General features: G+C 36.9%; 2 pseudogenes; one reads left to right on the plus strand and one right to left on the minus strand.

The window, feature by feature from the left end:
* The first annotated feature begins 330 nt into the window (after window positions 1-330).
* LOC119533081 lies at window positions 331-1,422 on the plus strand (annotated as a pseudogene).
* A 3,410-nt stretch (window positions 1,423-4,832) lies between these two features.
* LOC119530832 lies at window positions 4,833-5,787 on the minus strand (annotated as a pseudogene).
* Window positions 5,788-19,825: the final 14,038 nt, after the last annotated feature.

Below are 19,825 nucleotides of genomic sequence, written 5' to 3' on the forward strand. Positions count from 1 at the left end.
CAAATACCAATAATTAAAAAAATTGTTACCTGTGTTAAAAAAATTCTCAATCTGTAATTTCTCATTAAAATATATGACAGATTTTTTCACTTATATGCATTTTTAAATAAAATACCTTCTTTCTATTTTAAAAAAATCTCCTTGACATTTCATGTTTTGTACTTTCTGACTAGAACAAATGTCTTCTTTCTGAAAGAAGAAACTAACTTGAGAATAACAGAGTGAACCCATCAGAATTCCCCTTTGAATGTGTTCAACATAATACTAACATGGGCAAGTACCATCTCCTAACATCTATTTGAAAATTGCCTATAGTCAAGAATACTCAGAATGTATGCTTTAGAAGAATTTGTTGTGGAAGAATTGTACATGTATTCCATGGCCAAAGGCAATCATTCAGCAGTGCCTGAGTTTATCCTCTTTCGAATCACAGATAATCCAGGTCTTCAAGCCATTCTCTTTGTCTTCCTAGAGATCTACTTAGTTAATGTCATGGACAATGTTGGTTTGATTGTACTAATCCAAATCAGTCCTCAACTTCACACACCCATGTATTTGTTCCTAAGCCATCTGGCTTTTGTAGACTTTTCTTTTACTTTATTTGTCACCCCAAACACCTTGGCAAACTTTATTCATGAAGTTAAAAGTATAATATTTTATGCCTGTGCTATTCAGTTGTATCACTTTATCATACTTGTAGTTTGTGAAATGTACCTGCTTTCAATTATGGCATATGATTGGCATGTTCCCGTCTGCAACCCTTTACTGTATGTCATTCTCAGGCCTAGGAGACTCTGTATTTGAATGATTGCTAGCACATACATTTATGGATCCACTGTGGGTCTTGTTCAGATGATGGCAACCTTCTGCTTGTCTTTCTGTGACTTCAATATGTTCCACCACTTCTACTGTGATGATGTTCCCTTGATTGCACTGGCTGCTCTGACACATCAAAGAACTGATGCTACTTATCATTGCTGGGTTCAATACCCTCTGCTCTCTAATCATTGTGCTAATTTCTTATGTCTTCAGTCTTTCAAACTTTGTGGTGCTGAAGGACAGCAGAAAGCCTTTTCTACCTGTGCTTCCCACCTGACTTCCATCACAATATTTTATGGGACAATCATTTTTATGTACCTATAGCCCAAGTCAAGTCATTTTTTAAACCCAGATAAATTTACTTCAGTGTTTTATGTGATGGTGATTCCCATGCTAAACCCATTGATCTACATCATGAGAAATCAAGAGGTAAAAAGTGCACTGAAGGAAATTATAGAAAAGTTGTATTTGGCTATCAAATTACTGAAGAATCCTGAACATGTATTGGACACTTTGGGTTATGTCTTTTCTAATGTCATAATGCTGTTAAATGACAGAGACAATCCCCTTACTTCAAGTTCTCAAACTCTAGGTGAGAGCTAGGGGTGTACTGGGTAATTGGGCTCCTTGGCAGTTGCTGTGGTATCATGACTGGCTTGGGATATGCTGTGTACTGGGTAATAGGAGATTTGCCCAAGGAATGTTATAAACCAGGTTCACATGCTAAAATATCACAGCCTAACCAGATTCCACTTTGATAGTTGGACATCACTATTTGCTTTTATATAACTGTTTTAGAAACCAATTGAAGGACCATTAACAATTCTGAGCTCTGAGGTATAATTTTATTATGTGATTCTTAGGGGAAATCATCTTTAACAGTCCTCAATGTATTTGATTAATCATATAATACAACACCAGCATTCTATGCTTAATTTAATTACTTGCAGACTGAATTAAGTGCCAAGGGAATGCATAAGGGGAAAAATTGATATATAATTGTCAGTGGTTTTTCTTCATAGATTACATTCTAATAATACTCTGAAAATATGTAGATGGAATATGGGTTTCTCTGTCCCAATGCTTAAATAAAAAAGTATGTAAGCAAATATGGGTAAATTGTAAACAAACATACAGAAAAGTGTAAATTACACTCCATCAAACACTTAGATTCTAGATGTATTCCTGAAAATCCTGTGCCTCCACAAAATGATTTTGTTATTAAATTAAGCATATTTTAAGGGAATTTTAACTTAATGCATTTTTAAATTATCCATTTGTTGTGTTGTTGTTAAAGTGATGAAAGTCCACATAATTTATCTATTCTGTAAATATTGATTTCCACATATTGACTATGAATGTATGTGAGTCTACAGCTTACTAGCTGTGTAATTTTGAGCATTACTTACCTTCTTGTTTTTCATATTTTGCTTTTCTAAAATTGCAATTAACAATTGTTTCTACTACTTAAAGTTGATAAGAGGATTAAATGAGTTGATAAAGACTAAACATTTTAAATGGAGCAAGCAATTTTAAACAATAAATGTTAGCTATTTTTTTTACTTTATTATTATCACCAGTATTTTTTCTTCAAATATAACATTTTAAAGTATTGAGTTATTCAGAAAGGGCATTTTTCTTTTTGGAACAAAGCATTCTTCACTTAACTGAAAATAATAAAAAAAGTAACTAAAGCTAAAAGAACTCATAAGAGTCTAAAGGTTTTAATATCACTGTCCAAAAACAATTTCTTTGGTTTTTATTCAAATTAGACAACTAATAAATTTTAGATACAAAATGTCTTAGTGGTGCTCATGTCATTGACAATAATAATAATCAAGCTGATATTTATCAAGCTTCTTTAAGTGCCAGCCACTGTGCCCAAATACTTACATATATTTATATTGAAATCTTTTTATGTAACCTGTGAGATGAGCATTTTCCTTATTTTACAAATAACTTGAATCTTCTATATTATATAATTAGTAGTAATAAAATTCAGATTTAGGGTGAAATCTTTCTGAAATTGGTCGTCTTCGTCTCCAATCCAGGACTCTGCCAGAGAGTCACTGCTTGCCAACATTTTTTTTTCAGTCTCTTTATTCTAGTTATATCCAGACACAAAAACATCATGGGCACCAAAGAAGAGATGAAAATGCACACTTTATTGAAATAATCCTGGAAATAAAATGCATAAAGTTGATTTTCAGGATTGAAATAAGGGACTAGCATTTCAAGAGCAGAACCCAACCTCCTAGAGCAATTCCTAGAGAACAGTTTTAGAGGCAGCACAGAACAGTTTCTGCCCAGGAAGATGCTGAATTACATGTCTGTTGAACACATTAAATTTCATAGTCTCTGAGAGAAAAAGTGATTAACACTTTTAAATTAAAAATGCATGAAGACTCAAAAAATTCAATTCAATTTATATTTAAGCAATGATGTTTTAAATAAGCTTATAAAGCAGAAAAGTGCAGTGAAACTTCAGAAGACTAGTGTCCCTCCCATGGGTCAAGTTCTATGGATGTGAATTTCTTTACCTATGGAAATTAAAGGAAACGCTGCCTATGATGCTTCCATGTGTCATGTATGTAATATGTAAGTTCTTTATGTATCTTCCTATATAAATGCATATAAGATGCCTAAGTGTGATGAATAGAAACACTGCATTTCTCTGTTAAACCTGCTTTAAAAACCTGAGAATTAATGCAAGTTGTAAGGTTCTCCAAGGACCTTATAGCAGCATAGCTGAATTATTGGCAAATTAAATGCAGAAGAGAAAATAATCATTTTGCAATGAAAACTCCAAACTCTATTCTATGTAATGACTACAAGTATCAAAATATCCTTCAAAACTGGCAAAATATAAAATAATATTAAAGCACTAATTTCAAACTACTTTTTCTGAAGTGTCAAAAAAATAAAAGTACATCAATCACTAATTTTTAATTATATGTCATGATCCTAAAAGAATGACTGCATAAACAGTGGCTACAGATAAATGACATTACAATTTAAGGTTATTTATAATTAGCTCAGTATACAAATATGTTAAACTTATTTACTTAATAATACAATCTTTATCAACCATGTTCTTCAAGTAGGTTTATTTAGAACAAAAGCAATGATTGTTGCTTTTAAAAGTCTGTTAATGACACATTAATCCAGATATTATAATACCTTTTATTCATGACACCTATATTTAGGAAATCAAAAGTTAAATAGACTTAAATTTGCATTCAGAATTTTTAAATTACTAGTTATATGGCCTTAGGTAATTTAGAAATAATTGAGGTCCAGAAATAAAATCTCACCCACCTCTTAGTTCTGTTTGCTTAGAATAAGCAGAATTACTTGAGTTAAGTACCTAGCAGATATTTGAAATCATGCAGGCTTTGTCCCTTTTATTTAAAGATTGATTAACTTTTGAAAGATCAATGAATTTATTTTTAGTTATGATAACATTTATATAGCAAACCTTTATGCAACAAACACTTAGACAGCCAACACTTAGATAGCCCTATTATCACTGAATCTTGTTCTAAATACTTCATAAATATTAACTTGTTTAATCCTCAAAACAACCCAAGGAGTTGGGTCCTATTATTTTCCATGATTAGAATCAGAAGCACACAGAATTTAAGTCCATTGTTCAGTGTTGCACAGCTGATAAGTAAAAGTATTAGGAAACTCGAGTGGTCTTGTTCCAGAATTCAGAGCTCTAACAAAAAAAAAAAAATATGCCACTGCTTTTTGTTAGGATACATATGTGTATGCCTGTGTGTGTCTGTGTTTGTGTTTCAGAACAATTTTTGAAGGCTATAAGGGCTGACTTCCTCAGGACTCTTCAAATCAGACTGACTTTCAAAAATTGGTCTTGACCCTTGTAGAAAAAGTCAAGATCTGTTAAAGGAACTCAAATTTTCAGTTGGTTGGAAAAGAATTGTCAGAAATGAAAGCAAGAGAAACCTTGATTTATTTATCCGATTTTCTTTAATAAAGCAATTTAATTATTATTTTCTTAATTGCAGCATCTTTAAGGTTTCACAACCTTTATCCAAGGCTTTCTTTAAGGATTCCTTTAACTCTTTCTTCCTTAGACTATAGATTAGGGGGTTCAACATGGGAATCACCACCATATAAAACATAGAAGCCATCATATGTGTGTCCAGGGAGTGGTTTGATTTGGGCTGTAGGTACATAAAGATCATGTACCATAGAAAATAGTAGCAGCCACCATGTGGGAGCCACAGGTGGAGATGGCCTTGTGTCATCCATGGGTAGAGCAGATCCTGAGGATGGCAGCAATGATGAATATGTATGAAATAAGGATGACTGAAGAACAGTTCATATTAAGGCCAGCAAAGGTGAAGATCAGAATTTCCTTCATTGTGTGTCTGAGCAGGACAGAGCTAAGAGGAGGAGGTCATCACAATAGAAATGGTTAATTACATTGGGCCCACAGTAAGTTAGATGGAAAGTGATTATGGTATGGAATAGAGCAATGAGAAAGCTGTATATATACAGAAGAGCCACTAATTGAATGCAGACTCTTTTTGACATCAGTACCAAATAATGCAGGGGATTACAAATAGCTATGTAGTGATCATAGGCCATGGAGGCTAAAAGGAAACACTTGGTGATCATGAAGGTGAGACAACAGCCCAGTTGTGATGCATAAGCATGGAAAGGAATCATGTTGCATTCCACAACAAAATTCACCATCATCTTCAGTGTAATGGTAGAGGAATAACAAAGGTCAACAAAAGCCAAGTGGCTGAGGAAATAATACATGGGTGTTTGGAGTCAAGAGTCAGTCTTGATTAAGGTTATCAATCCAATGTTCCCCAGCACTATGACCAGATAGATAACTAAAAATACCATAGAACATGGGGCCTGAAGCTCTGACCAGTCTGTGATTCCTTTAAAAATGAATTCTGTAACATAAGTGACATTAACTTCAACCATTTATGTGGGGGATTTTGCTGCAGTTGAAGAATAAACATTGCACATCTCATTCTCCATGTCAATTGAGGGAGGTGATTACCAGTGTCTTGTCACCTTGAATCATGTCATCATGTGGGCCAAAATGGACCTTACCTTTATAGTTTCAGGCCATTCTCATTCCAGAAAGACAGTCTTTTATTGTGAATATCATCTTCTTAAGAATTATTTTGCTCTGTAATTTTTGAAAATAAGGGAAGATACTTGTTAAAAATTAAATACCTGAATGAACTCAAGTGAGAAAACCACCACTAAAATGTCACTGTCTTCACTGCTGCTGTCTGTTCTATCCATATATAAAAACAGCAGCACAAAAAATGTAACTCATAAATGGAATCATATTTGTATTCCCTTATTTTCCTCTTGGGTGAATTTCCCACATCCTTAAAATATTAAAATTATACATGTCCCATGACTATCACCTTACTATATCCCCTCTTCCATTTATACTGAATTTATTCTATGGAAGCTAAAAGAAAATTGAACAGAGATGTGAGAAAACATCCAATTTAATTTATATAGGAATTAAAGAGACAGGTTTGCTCCCAGTTTGAAGTTCACTATATACTTGTGTTTATTGACAAAAATGTTAACAACTCAAGTAGTTGATCAAATATCTTATAATTCTAAACTTCATGTAGATAAACATCTTTTCTCTTAAATATTTGTCAATATATTTCTAGGCCATAAAATATCCAAATCATTCCTAATACTAGATTTTGCTTTTAGCAACATATCTTAGGGAACTATTCAGCTTTAAACAAAATTTTATGGAAAGGTATATAGGCATTTATTTATATTTCAAACAGACCTAAAAAAGAACAGTTTCATTATGCCCAATATTGGCCTCTTTAATCTTATTTTTGCTCCTTGATTTATTTTCCACAAAGTAGAATCATAAACTATTAACAGAAGTTGTTGAGAGAGATCAAGTCTAACTCTGTCATATTTCAGATTTTTAATTTATTATTATTATTATTGTTATATGTTGCAGTTGAGTGCTGTCCTTATTAGACTCTATTTAGTGGAAAATATAAATTATTTCATAATAGATAGGCTCTCACTAACCTTTTATCTCTGATAAAATTTTAAAAACTAAAAGCACAAAAACAATAATCACGCTTCTTTCTATTGTTGCATAAAGAGGATGGTGGAGAACTTGTTGACTGGTATGAGTCACTAAGGAACCTATATTCCTAATCAATTTGCTAACCTGCCCAAAGTTTCAGTTTTAATCACCAGGATAGAACACTAGGTTTGAGAGATGCATCCATTTTCCATAGCATGAAGCTAATATTTATGGCTTAGAGAAGACAAAGGAAAGCTGTAGGTTATGAATGATTGCTAAGTTTTCCATGTAGTTTGCCAAATTAAAATGGCAGGGTCCTGAAATTTTTAAAAATTAAGTATCTAATGCTATCTTTTTTAATAAAATAATCATTTCATTCAAGAATACTCAGAATTAAGGGTTCTCTTACTTGCAAATGGGACATGAATATACTAAACTTTTTTCACACTCTTATTTCAGTTCCAGCTATGAAGCTATTATTTGAAACCAGCTTAGGATAATTATAAGATTACAATATTATGCAAAAGTAAAGTAGACCACCTTCACTGACAGATGGTGGCAAGGGAAGAGGTTTATTTATAATATATCATTTACTTAAAATAACAAAGACTATCCATAAGTTAGAGTATCTTCATTACACTTTTACAACTTCAGGCTATGTGGTGGTTCCAAAGTACATGTCAAACCAAATCACAGGGAACCATATAGGAAGATAAATGTATCAATAGAACATTTACTATGGTCAATAGTTATTATTGAATAGAAAGTTGACAGTGGAGTTGAATATTAAACAGGAGTTTAAAATCCAAAATCAATAAACTAAAAAAATTATATAGAAATAAAATTACCTAAGAAAATCTCATTTGCTCATAAAGTATAGTATATATCATCCTGCATTTATTACACAACTCTCTCAATTCCTCTACATTTTTAAAATAAATTTTCTTTCATGGATTGCAATTTACTTCTCTAAGATCTTCTGAAGCAAGCATCATCCCAAAGTCTCATCATTTATTCAATCATTTCCACATCTCTGTCAAATTTGAGGGGAAATCCTTAAAATCATGGAAATATTTTACCTTCAGATTCCTTCAATAATCATTGATGTTTCTTGCTTTAGCACATTTTGCCTAAAGATAGCTGTGCTTCAAACTCTACTGCACACTGGAATCACCCAGGGGGGACTTAAGAAACTGGTGCCCAGGTGTGCCTCCATACAATTTTATCAGAGATCTGAAGGTGGAGGAGAGGAATTGGGAGGGGGCAACCAGGCTTCAGCATTTTTAAGGCTCCCCAGTTGATTCTAACCTACAGATACATTTGAGAGCAGGTAGCCTAAAACACAAATCCAATGTTTGGAATGTGAAGGAGTTCTTAGCCATATTTTAAAATTTATTTATTTCTCTTTGGGTTTTCTTTGGCTAACTTATGTTTGAATTAATTTGAGTTCATGTCTCCACCAGCCAGCAGGATTCAACTGGAGTGTGCTTATCCTGTTCATACAAAAGGCTTGCCAGGACTATGTGGACAAGGATAGTTTTGAGTAAATCAATGAGCAGTTATCCTATTTCTATTTATTTTGTAATATTCATTTTTAATCCTTGCTGATAATTGACTAAATCTTTAGGAACAAACAGTTTCATCTATTTGGTTCTTTCCTGGTTTCTGTATAATCTATTTTGCCCATCTAGATTCTCAATATGTGATTGCAGAGCAAATTAATTTTCTCCCTTTTATGCTAACTTTTAAAGATTTTGCCTTGTTCCTGAAGAAATTAGGGCACATCTCTGATGTTTCTATTGCTATATTCACATCTAATACAATGTCTCTGCTTTGCACAGAGAAGGTTTTCAATGATAGGGAAGAAAAGGTGATCATTGGGCAAGCTCCTCTCTCCTATCCACTTGTCTATTCATCAAGATATTTACTGATTTTTTCACAGCCAAGTGTTATTCAGGCCTTGTCCTGTGCTCTATCAGGGTCTATAGGGCTTTTCCAAGCTGGAGTGCCCCCCCCATGCCAGGGCCACCCCAAGCTTGGATTCCTCACTGGAGCTCATCAACCCAATAACAGAGGCATACAGGTACCACCAGTGCATGACAAGTACCCAGACACAATGACTTCTTCAGGCATCAGGTCCTCACTCCATGTATCCCAACATCAAGGCAAATGTTAAGTCATATATGACATAATTAAGTTTGGGAAGCATCAGTTAGAGTCTGTTGTCTTAGATCCCTGTTTAAGGTCAAACTTCTTCCAAAGAAGCAATATCAGTGACATGAAATACCAGTGAGTTTCCACCTCATTTCAGGCTTCGAAATTTACATCAGTTGTCCATTCTTAACTTACCTTTATATATAGCATTTCCAAGATGCCAAGAATGGATTTAGAAACAAACAGAAACTAAGATGGTGGCTAGCTGAGACAGGGTGAAAAAAATGCCTCCTTGAAAAACACTAGCTAAAAACCAGAAAGTGACCTAGAATACCAGTTACAGTGATGCACCAGCTGGATGAGGACTCCTAGCTCCAGAGGGGCCATATGCTTGGTGAAACTGTGAGTCAGCATTCTGAAATGAGTGAGTAAGCTGGCTGGAAGACCTGCAGCCATGTGGTGGGCTGGGGAAGCCAAGGTTCAGCATTTGGAGACCAGCTGGCTCTTTTTTTAAAAAAAAAAAGAGGAGTGGCTCCAGCAGCAATTGTGGGAACCATGTAGTAAAACACAGCAAGAGGGGGCTGGGCCAGCCTTTTGGTGTCTGGCCGGGAAGATAGCCTGCAGCAGATACCCTTGGGTTTGGGGGAATGGAGGGGAGAGCTGGAAGCAGAAAGAAACCCTACAACTCACAGCTGGCCCTGCAGAGGGCTGGATAAACTCCTGCCTGGGGCCATGCCCACAGCCCAGAGCCCCACCAGTTGTCCTGGAGCTGGGAAGGAGGAACTGTGTGAGGAGGAGAGGGCTGAGATGCCCCATTCAGCCATTTTTTGCTTCAGGCTGGGAGTGTGCTGCTGCATGGCCCAGTGGCCCAGGACTTCCCTTGTGGGATGGTGTGCACTGGTGACATAGCACAGCATTCCCTTGGCTGAGCTCCTGGAGGAGCATGGCTGGGAGGGGGGATCTGCTTGGAGAACCCAGAAACACTAAGCCAAGTCCAGTGGTTTATGGATCAGTGAGAGAGAGGGTCTGGAGCTGAACTGAAATGAAGGCTTAGACTCTTCTGGCAGCCTTGAATCTCTGAGATCCTGGGGGATTTGAACATTAGAACTGCCCTTCCTCCCTGGCCACTTGTATACATGCCCTACATTCAGGGTAGACAGCTCCAGCAACACACCCAAACTGAGTTCTCCAACTGAACCCACAAGAATCATTTCCCCACACATCATGGAAACAAGGTTGAGAACTGACTTGAGGGATATAGGTGACTCACAGACGCCATCTGTTGGTTAGTTAGAGAAAGTGTACATCACCAAACTGTGTTCCTGAAAAATTAGATCAATATCCCTTTTTCTTTACAACTTGAAAGAATCCTATCAAGCAAAACAAATGCCAAGAGGCCAAAAAACAACAGAAAATCTTAATACATATGATAAAACCAGAAGATATGGAGAATCCAACTCCAAACACACAAATCAAAATATCAGAAGATACACTATACCTCACAAAATTAATCAAAGAATGACAATCAAGGAACCAAAACATGGCAAAGGATTTAAAGGACATGAGGAAGACCATGGCTCAGGATATAAGTGACATAAAGAAGACCCTTGAAGAGCATAAAGAAGACATTGCAAGAGTAAATAAAAAAATAGAGAAGATCTTATGGAAATAAAAGAAACTGTTGGCCAAATTAAAAAGACTCTGGATATTCACAATACAAGACTAGAGGAAGCTGAACAACATCTCAGTGTCCTAGAAGCCCACATAACAGAAAATGAAAGAACAAAAGAAAGAATGAAGGAAAAAATCAAAAAAATCAAAATGGATCTCAGGGATACAATAGATAAAATAAAATGTCCAAACTGAAGAATCATTGGTGTCCCAGAAGGGGAACAGAAGGGTAAAGGTCTAGAAAGAGTATTCAAAGAAATTGTTGGGGAAAACTTCCCCAACCTTCTACACAGTATAAATACAGAAAGCATAAATGCCCAGTGAACTCCAAATAGAATATATTCAAATAAACTCACTCCAAGACATATTCTGATCAGTCTGTCAAATACTGAAGAGAAGGAGCAAGTTCTGAAAGCAGCAAGAGAAAAGCAATTCACCACATACAAAGGAAACAACATAAGACTAAGTAGTGACTACTCAGTGGCCACCATGGAGGCAAGAAGGCAGTGGAATGACATATTTAAAGTTCTGAGAGAGAAAAATTTCCAACCAAGAATACTTTATCCAGCAAAACTGTCCTTCAAATTTGAGGGAGAGCTTAAATTTTTCACAGACAAACAAATGCTGAGAGACTTTGCTGATGAAAGATCTCCTCTACTTCAGATTCTGAGGGGAGCCCTGCTGGCATAGAGACAGGGAAAGGAGAAAGAGATGTAGAGAATTTTAACAGACATATATAGTACCTTTCATCCCAAATCACCAGGACACTCACTTTTCTCTAGTGATCACAGATCTTTCTCCAGAAGGGACCATAAGCTGGGAAATAAAATAAGCCTCAAGAAATTAAAAAAAAAAAAATTGAATATACTCAAAGCACATTCTCCAACCACAATGGAATACAAACAGAAGTCAATAATTTTTGAACTGTAATTCCAGTAGTTACTTCCCACATGATACAAAATACACAATCTGTAAGGACAAATTGGTGGTTTTGAACTCAATGTAAAATATGTAATTTTAGACAACTATATAAAGGTGGGGGAATGGAGGAGTATAGGAAGATAGTTTATGTGTCCTATTGAAGTGAAGGTGGTATCAAAGAAAAACAAGATTGATATGGATTTAAGAGGTTAATTTTAAGCCCCACAGTAAACACAAATAAATTATCGAGAATATAACCATAGAGATGAAAAGTAGAGTTTGGATTAAGAGAAATGGGGGAAGGGACAATGGGGAGTTAAGAAATGAGTGTAGGGTTGCTATTTGAGGTGAAGGGAAATTTCTAGTAATGGATGGTGGGAAAGAGCATTACAACATTCTAAAGGTGATTAATCCCACTAACGAAAGGCTAGGGAGGGGGTGGAATGGGAAGATTTCGGCTGCATGTATTTTTCCACAACTGAAAAAAAAAGACAGTCCAACTAGATGACAATTGAATGCTAAGGATGAACTTGGATGGGTGGAGTTTAGAGGACAGGTGGCTCAAAGGAACACAGTTGAGTCATAAGGAAAAGGAAATATAGAATGTAAGCTTTGTATCATTGTTGAATCTATTGTACTTCTGAGATGTGCTTAATGAAATTGCATAAAAGAATGTTATTGTTCATGGAAAGTGTATACGTGAATTATAGTGTATGCTCAAGTATGTGTGCAGCTAACTCTCATATGTTCAGAAGGCAGAGCAATAGATGATGGATTATAGATAGGGAGGGAGGGAAAGAAATAGCAATGTGACACCATGTTAACGTGCTTGGATTGAGCTATCAGGGGAGGGGGGTCAGGCTATGATGGAATTCTGTGTATGGGGCTAGTATTGTTTTTGCATCTGTTCATATAACTTTGAATTTGTTTCAAAATAAAAGAAACAAACAAACAAGCACACTGTTACCAGCACTTAGCTGTAGGGTCATTCTTGGTGACCCACACTTTTTGGATAGTTTTAGATATGAAACCTCATCTGCCTCCAAATGCCCCTTTCATGAGTCATGTAATATAAGTTCTCTTTTCTGGGTACTATTGCAGAAAACAGGATAAAGTATATGTGGTTATCTGTTTTATTCAATCCAGTGCCTTTAAGGATATTGTGTGTGTGTGTGCGTGTGTGTGTGTGTGCGTGTGTGTGTGTGTGTGCGTGAGAGTGAGAGAGAGAGAGAGAGAGATAGAGAGGTTTGGAGGGGAGGTAGGGGGTGATAGAGAGAAAGCTGGGGATTGATAAATACTATTTTAAGGGTAAGTAGGCATCCTCCTATTAAAGCAAATACCAAGAAATGCAGTTAGGATGCTAGAAGTTTTATCTCTCAATGCAGTCTGATTCCATTTAATATCACAGTTCAAGGAGAGATGCTGGAAATGGGGAGATCAGCTTCATATGCAGACTCCATTTCACTCACTTGCTTAGCAATGGCCCTGGCTCCATCAAGCTCATTCTGAATTTGTTTGTGTGATTTATTCATTCCTAGGTCCCTTGGGTCTAAATTTGAAACTCTAGAGATTTCCAAAAGCTGTGATTCTTCCTTCCACGTTTCTCTCCAATAAGACAAGCTGGACAAATTATACTGGGGATTTAAAAAAAATTATCTGTAATCCTAAACAAACCGTACTTCAAATATACAGATCAGAAATTTCAATGAAGGAAGAGGTAATCTATGCTGCTGTGAATAACATCAAAACACATAGGTTCATTCTTTTTGATTAAGAGCTTAAGCTTTGTGAAAGGATAAGATCAGCACTTGTAGGCTGAGTATCTTATTTATGATAACTTAGTCAAGGTCTGTATTTTTTAAGACTCAAATTTCACATTTGTAAAATATAAGTAATAATGGTACCTCCTTTAAATGTTTTTGTAATTATTAAATGAGTTAATGTAAATAAGTCAGTCAACTGTGAGATTACTGGCAATTATTGAGTGCTCTACAAACATTTGTTTAAAAAATAAGACAGTATCAGAACCATAAATAAAACTAAGATATTCAGACAGCCTACATGAGAAACAGAACTGCTTCTACCACAGTTAAAACCTCACTCGGTGAATCTGGACAGTTTGTTCAATTTTTATGGTGATTGTCATGTCAGCTTAATAGAAGATGACCTTCCCATGATCCTCAGAACTCATTTGTCTTTATAAGTTTATTTATGACTCATTCCAAGGTTTAAATCTTGTTTCCATAGATGCTTACTGCCCATACCACCTTTGCAATGGAATCTATTTCTTTTTCTAATTAAATTGCTTGTCTGCCTTTTGCTGCATGTGTCTTTTAATAAAGAAATGAATAATTTTTTTTACTTGATATTAATTTCAGGGTAAATTTCAGAGCACAACATTGTGAGTGTAATTAACAGCACTGAAATATATATCTGAAAGTAATTAAAAAGGAGACATGTTAGATTGTATACATAACAAATATATTTTTTAAAAATCTATGTGATACAACATTGTACCCTAAGTTAAACTACAGACTATAGTTAATAGGACAATTATAAAAATGTGTTATCATCAATTCTAACAAATGCACCACACCAACACAAGGTTTAATAGTAGAGTGGTATATGGGAATTCTGAATTTTATGCATGATTGTTCTGTAAACCCACAACTTCTCTAATAAAGAATAATAAGAAATAAGTAGACAATGGGTAAAGAGCTCCATTGTAGGCTTGTTTTTCTTGTCTCAAGGAAGAATTTAGGGACAAGAGGAATAGTGTCAAGCAGTAAAGTTTTATTTGAAAAGGCCAGCACATATGGAGAATAGCAAAGGTTGGTAAAAATGAAGACACACTTGAGAGATCAGTGTGGGTAGGCCCCAAGAGAGGGGCCACACCTGGTTGAGCTATGTCCAGGTTTTATATGTCAGCCTGTTGCTAGGCTTTAGGACAGGGTTGTGGGTGGAAATTCCCATTCTCCCCTCATCCTGGCTTAAGCCCTCCTTTTCCCTCCATCTGGCTATCTCAGCTTATTCTGATAAGTGGGGGACACAGTGCAATTCATTTCCACCTGCTGAACAGATAATAGAATCCTGTGGGTCCCACAGTCAAGAAACTTTCCAAACAGGAACCAACAGCCCTCACAGATCCAGTATTTCACCAAACAGAGAATATGTGGTGAGCAAGCTCCACTGCAGCACCAGGCACCCATGCCACAACCTCAAAACTGGCACTAGGGGAATGCCTGGTTCTTGCCCAGCAGTCTACACAGTATGGGAGAGACAGACCATCCACTTGGGAAAACAGAGGGATGTCAAACAGTCCTGACAGAATGTTTGGCCAGTGAAATAGGACAGAGCGGTCCCACGGCCTTGGTCTTTTCTGGGCAGGTGTCCAGAGGACTGTCGGATCATTATCCCCATGTGTCATGGAAACAGAGGGGTTAGATGGAGAAAAAATATCATACCTTTAAAGGGCTGTGAAGAAAACATCATAGTAGAGTGCCATCTGCTGGTATGGCTGGGAAAGTGCAATCTGAGAAGATACTTTGCTCACACTTTCCCTAGGGCCCTTTTAAATATGTCTACAAACACTGTGTGGGACCATGGCCCTGGGTTGGCTGTAAAATACTGACAAACTAAGTGCCAAAGGACATACTCCTCAAATTGAGTTTCTTTCCAGAGGTTCTTACTGATGAAATTGAGTTTATCAATTTTAGGCTTTATTGGCAGAAAATTATGGTCCCCTCATGGTGATTACATTTTTAAATGAGAAGTTTAATTTTTGATTGTTTCATTTTACCGAATTCATTTTAAACATTATCTGTAAGCTACAACAACACAAACTATCAAAAATCACCTCTTGATAATAAAGCAAGGCAAAGTTTTTGGAAAGCAAGTAACCTGAAGTAACTTCTTTGCTTCCTGCATTGCCCAAGTTTGCATTCTTGGTTATCTTCAAGGTATTTGATTAATGATTTCTGATACTATACACCATACTCTTCATACCATCCATATATCTTCCTTGGTATTGTTTATTGCTGAACACTCCTCATTTTCCTTTTTACCTCTCTTATCATCTAGTTCATGTTAAACAACTTCATATCCCTCTTATCCACTTTCAAATACAGGCTTCTTGGCTGAGCCTTGTGTGCAGAAGCAGCTACACATCACACCAAATGTTTCTGAATCTTTCTGTTTAATCCAAATAGGAATCCCTGTACCCTGGTGTTTGTAATATACAGCAGGAAAAACCATGTTAAGAAACCTAAGGTAGAAGTCTCACTGGGGATTGAACCTGAGGAGGAGACAGTGTCAGTCCAGTTTCCAAAGTGCCATAGAATTCTGGCAAGTGCTTGGTATGCATATACACAAATTATGCTGACCTTCTGATACCTCACAATAGGCATCAGGTTGCTAAGAAACAGGGCTCTATTCCAATGTCTGCCCTGTGGTCTGAAAATGTAATGGGGTACACAATTGTGTAGGTGCTGCTGGAGGTGATATGGTCTTTGCAGTTTGTTGTAGGTATATGAGGATGATTTTGCAGCCCTGAGAATCACCTGAAGCCCAGATGGATGGTGGGGGTTTTACTCTCCTTGGAGGAAGCTATACAGTATAGCCCAAGTGCAAATTCCAATTGAGTGTGTTATTGGAAATTTTAATGAAGTGCCCCTGGCCAATCTTTGGCCTGCCTTTTTGTCCAATGGCACAGAAATTCCTGCTGGATCTATGACAAGCAGCTTAGCATCCTGTGTGCTCACTTAGCAGAGCCTACCATGAAGCATTCCCATCTGCAGTCAATGAACCCTATTTAAATCAGGGAAATTTTGACAACTTTGAAGTGTCTGCCCTGTCCACTGTTTATAGCTGACATGAGAATTGGCTCATGGCTGTCTTAGTGGTAAGATTCCTTGCTCTATTTATGATTGCAAGAAATCTCATTCTGGGCCTAAATGTGAGGGACAGTCAAGGTGATCCTGTGATGAAGTGAAGATATGATACATGGAGAGGATGATATTTCTGGTGTTTAGTGTGTTGGAGGCATGATTGGTGGCAGGTATGGGGACTCCCAGAGAATAGGCACGATGGTGTACACTGAATATTATTTGTTCCTTGGTCCAGCAATTATCATTACACTGAGGGATACTCTGTCCTGGGAGCCAACATTCCCTGACTCTGTCAGTTAGAATGATACACATGTAGCTGTCAATGTCCATCCCATGTCACTTTTTTACATGGTGCTGGAGTTGGGAGGAACTAACCACAACTTTGTCACATATTTTTTTCCAGATATGAAAGCAAGTTTATTAGCAAAGGAAGAAGACTTTCCCAACATCTCCATTCCTGAATTTGCTGAAGCCCAGGGCAATAGTCCCAAGTGTCACTGACTGTGTCCATTCTTCTCATATCCCTTGAAAGCATATAAGTGTAATTTAACCCTGATCTGACCCTGTGCCTTCATGAGGATGGAAACCAACACATGTGAACTGTCTTTATTTAATTTCTTTTTTCTCTGATTTAACATTGTTTCATATTCCTTGTACAATAAGGTTTTCTGTAACAGTTTTAAATTCATGTAAAAAAGTCACTTTCTTTAATTATTCTTGTAGTATTTCCCTTAAGAAGAGAGACATTCTCTTATTCATTCAGAGGAACTTTATCACAATCATTAAATTAACCTGGTTTCAGTAAAATTATCTCATCTAGGGACCTGATCCCTACCTCATCAATTACTGAATCATTTCTTATTAACCAAGCAAAAGGTTAATAATAATAATAATAATGACAGAAATGTACAAAGGCACAAAAGAAAAATAGTGTCCAGTCTCATATCAAATGTGGCATTTGTTTTACAGGTATATATGTTCTATTTCATCTGTGTATATATATATATATATATATATATATATATATGTGTGTGTGTGTGTGTGTGTGTGTGTGTGTGTGTGTGTTTATCAATTATTTCCTTCATCTGGACTTATTAGAAAACTCCTGAAACATCCTTTTAAAGAATATAACTTAAGAGAGAACCTAAGATGGTGGCTAGGTGAGACAGGGCAAAAAAACACCTCTGTGAAAAATATGAGATAAAAAACAGAAAGTGACCCAGAAGACCAGTTTCAGTGATACATGAGCCTGACAATGTCTGCTAAAACCACAGGGATTGTGCACTTGGTGAAACCAGAATTCTGCATTCTGAAATTTGTGTGTAAGCCAGCTGAAATTCCCATGGCCATGTGGCAGTGAGGGCAATCTTGGGGTTGGCATTTGGAGATGGACTAGTTCTTTTTAAAAAAATATGACCCAGGAGCAGCTGCATTTATGGTGGTGAGAACCATGCAGGAGTGGGCTGTGCCAACCTCTCGGTGTCTGTTGTGGAGGATAGACCCCTGCTGATTCCCTCAGGGTCAGGGGGCAGAGGGGGGAACCCAAAGGAGAAAGACACCATGCTGCTTTCAGCCAGCTCCCTGGTGGGCTGGAGGCACTCCTGCCCAGTGGTGTACCCACAATCCAAAGCCATGCCATAAAACCCATTGTGTTGGGGAGTGTATCCCACAGCACTGCAAAAATGCCACAAAATTTGCCATGGACAGTGGACTTGGGTGCATACACAGCTAGGTGTCCCAGAGCTGGGAATGTGGAGCTATGTTGAAGGGGGTTGTGATGCCCCATTCAGCCATCTTTGTATCAGGCTTGGAGCAGCCCTTCACTGTCTGGCAGCCTTGGACTTCCCTTGAGAGATGGTGTGCACTTGTGACATAGCACTGCCTTCGCTCAGCAGAGGACCTGGAAGATCACAGCTAAGAAGTGTGGCCCACACAGAAAATCCAGGGATGCTTCCTTAATGCCAGGGTCCTGTGGGTCAGTGGCAGAGAAAGTATGGGGCAAAACTGAAATGAAGTCTTAGACTCTTGCAACAGCTTTGAATCTCTGGGAACACATGGTAGGTTTGATATTAAAGCTGCTGTGCCTCCCTCACCACCCAGACAGATGCCTCACATTCAGGATGGACAGAACCAACAACACATCCAAACTGAGTTCACCAATTGAACCCCACAAGAATCAATTCCCCACACACCATAAAGACAAATTGAGAACGGACTTGAGGGGAATAGGTGACTTGCAGATGCCATCTGCTGGTTAGTTAGAGAAAGTGTACACCACCAAGTTGTACATCTAAAAAATTAGATTTCTATTTTTCACAACCTGAAAGAACCCTATCAAGCAAAGCAAATGCCAGGAGGCCAAAAACAACAGAAAATCTTGAAGCATATGATAAAACCAGACAATATGAAGAACTCAATCCCCAACACCCAAATAAAAATATCAGAAGAGATACAGTACTTGGCACAATTAATCAAAGGACTACAATCAAAGAGTGAGAGCATGGCACGGGATATAAAGGACATGAAGAAGAACATGGTACAGGATATAAAGGGTATAAAGAAGACCCTAAAAGAGCATAAAGAAATAACTGCAAGAGTAAATAAAAAAAATGGAAGATCTTATGGAAGTAAAAGAAATTGTTAGCCAAATTAAAAAGACTCTGAATACTCATAATACAAGGTTAGGGGAAGTTGAACAATGACTCAGTGTCCTAGAACATTTCAGAACAGAAAATGAAAGAACAAAAGAATGAATGGAGAAAAAAATCAAAAAAATCAAAATGGACCTCAGGGATATGATGTAGAAAATTAAACACCCAAATTTAAGACTCATTGGTGTCCCAGAAGGGGAATAGAAGGGTAAAATTCTAGAGAGAGTATTCAAAGAAATAGTTGGGGAAAACTTCCCCAACCTTCTACACAGTATAAATACACAAAGCATAAATGCCCAGTGAACTCCAAATAGAATAACTCCAAATAAACCCACTCCAAGACATATTCTGATCAGACTGTCAAATACTGAAGAGAAGGAGCAAGTTCTGAAAGCAGCAAGAGAAAATCAATTCACCACATACAAAACAAACAACACAAGACTATATAGTGACTACTCAGCAGCCACCATAGAGGAGAGAAGGCAGCGACATGACATATTTAAATTTCTGAGAGAGAAAAATGTCCAACAAAGACTACTTTATCCAGAAAAGCTCTCCTTCAAATTTGAGGGAGAGCTTAAATTTTTCACAGATAAATGCTGAGAGATTTTGCCAATAAAAGTCTTGCCCTACTTCAGATACTAAAGGGA

The sequence above is a fragment of the Choloepus didactylus genome, chromosome 4, assembly GCF_015220235.1.
Source record: "Choloepus didactylus isolate mChoDid1 chromosome 4, mChoDid1.pri, whole genome shotgun sequence".
In the NCBI taxonomy this organism is placed as follows: Eukaryota; Metazoa; Chordata; class Mammalia; order Pilosa; family Megalonychidae; genus Choloepus; species Choloepus didactylus.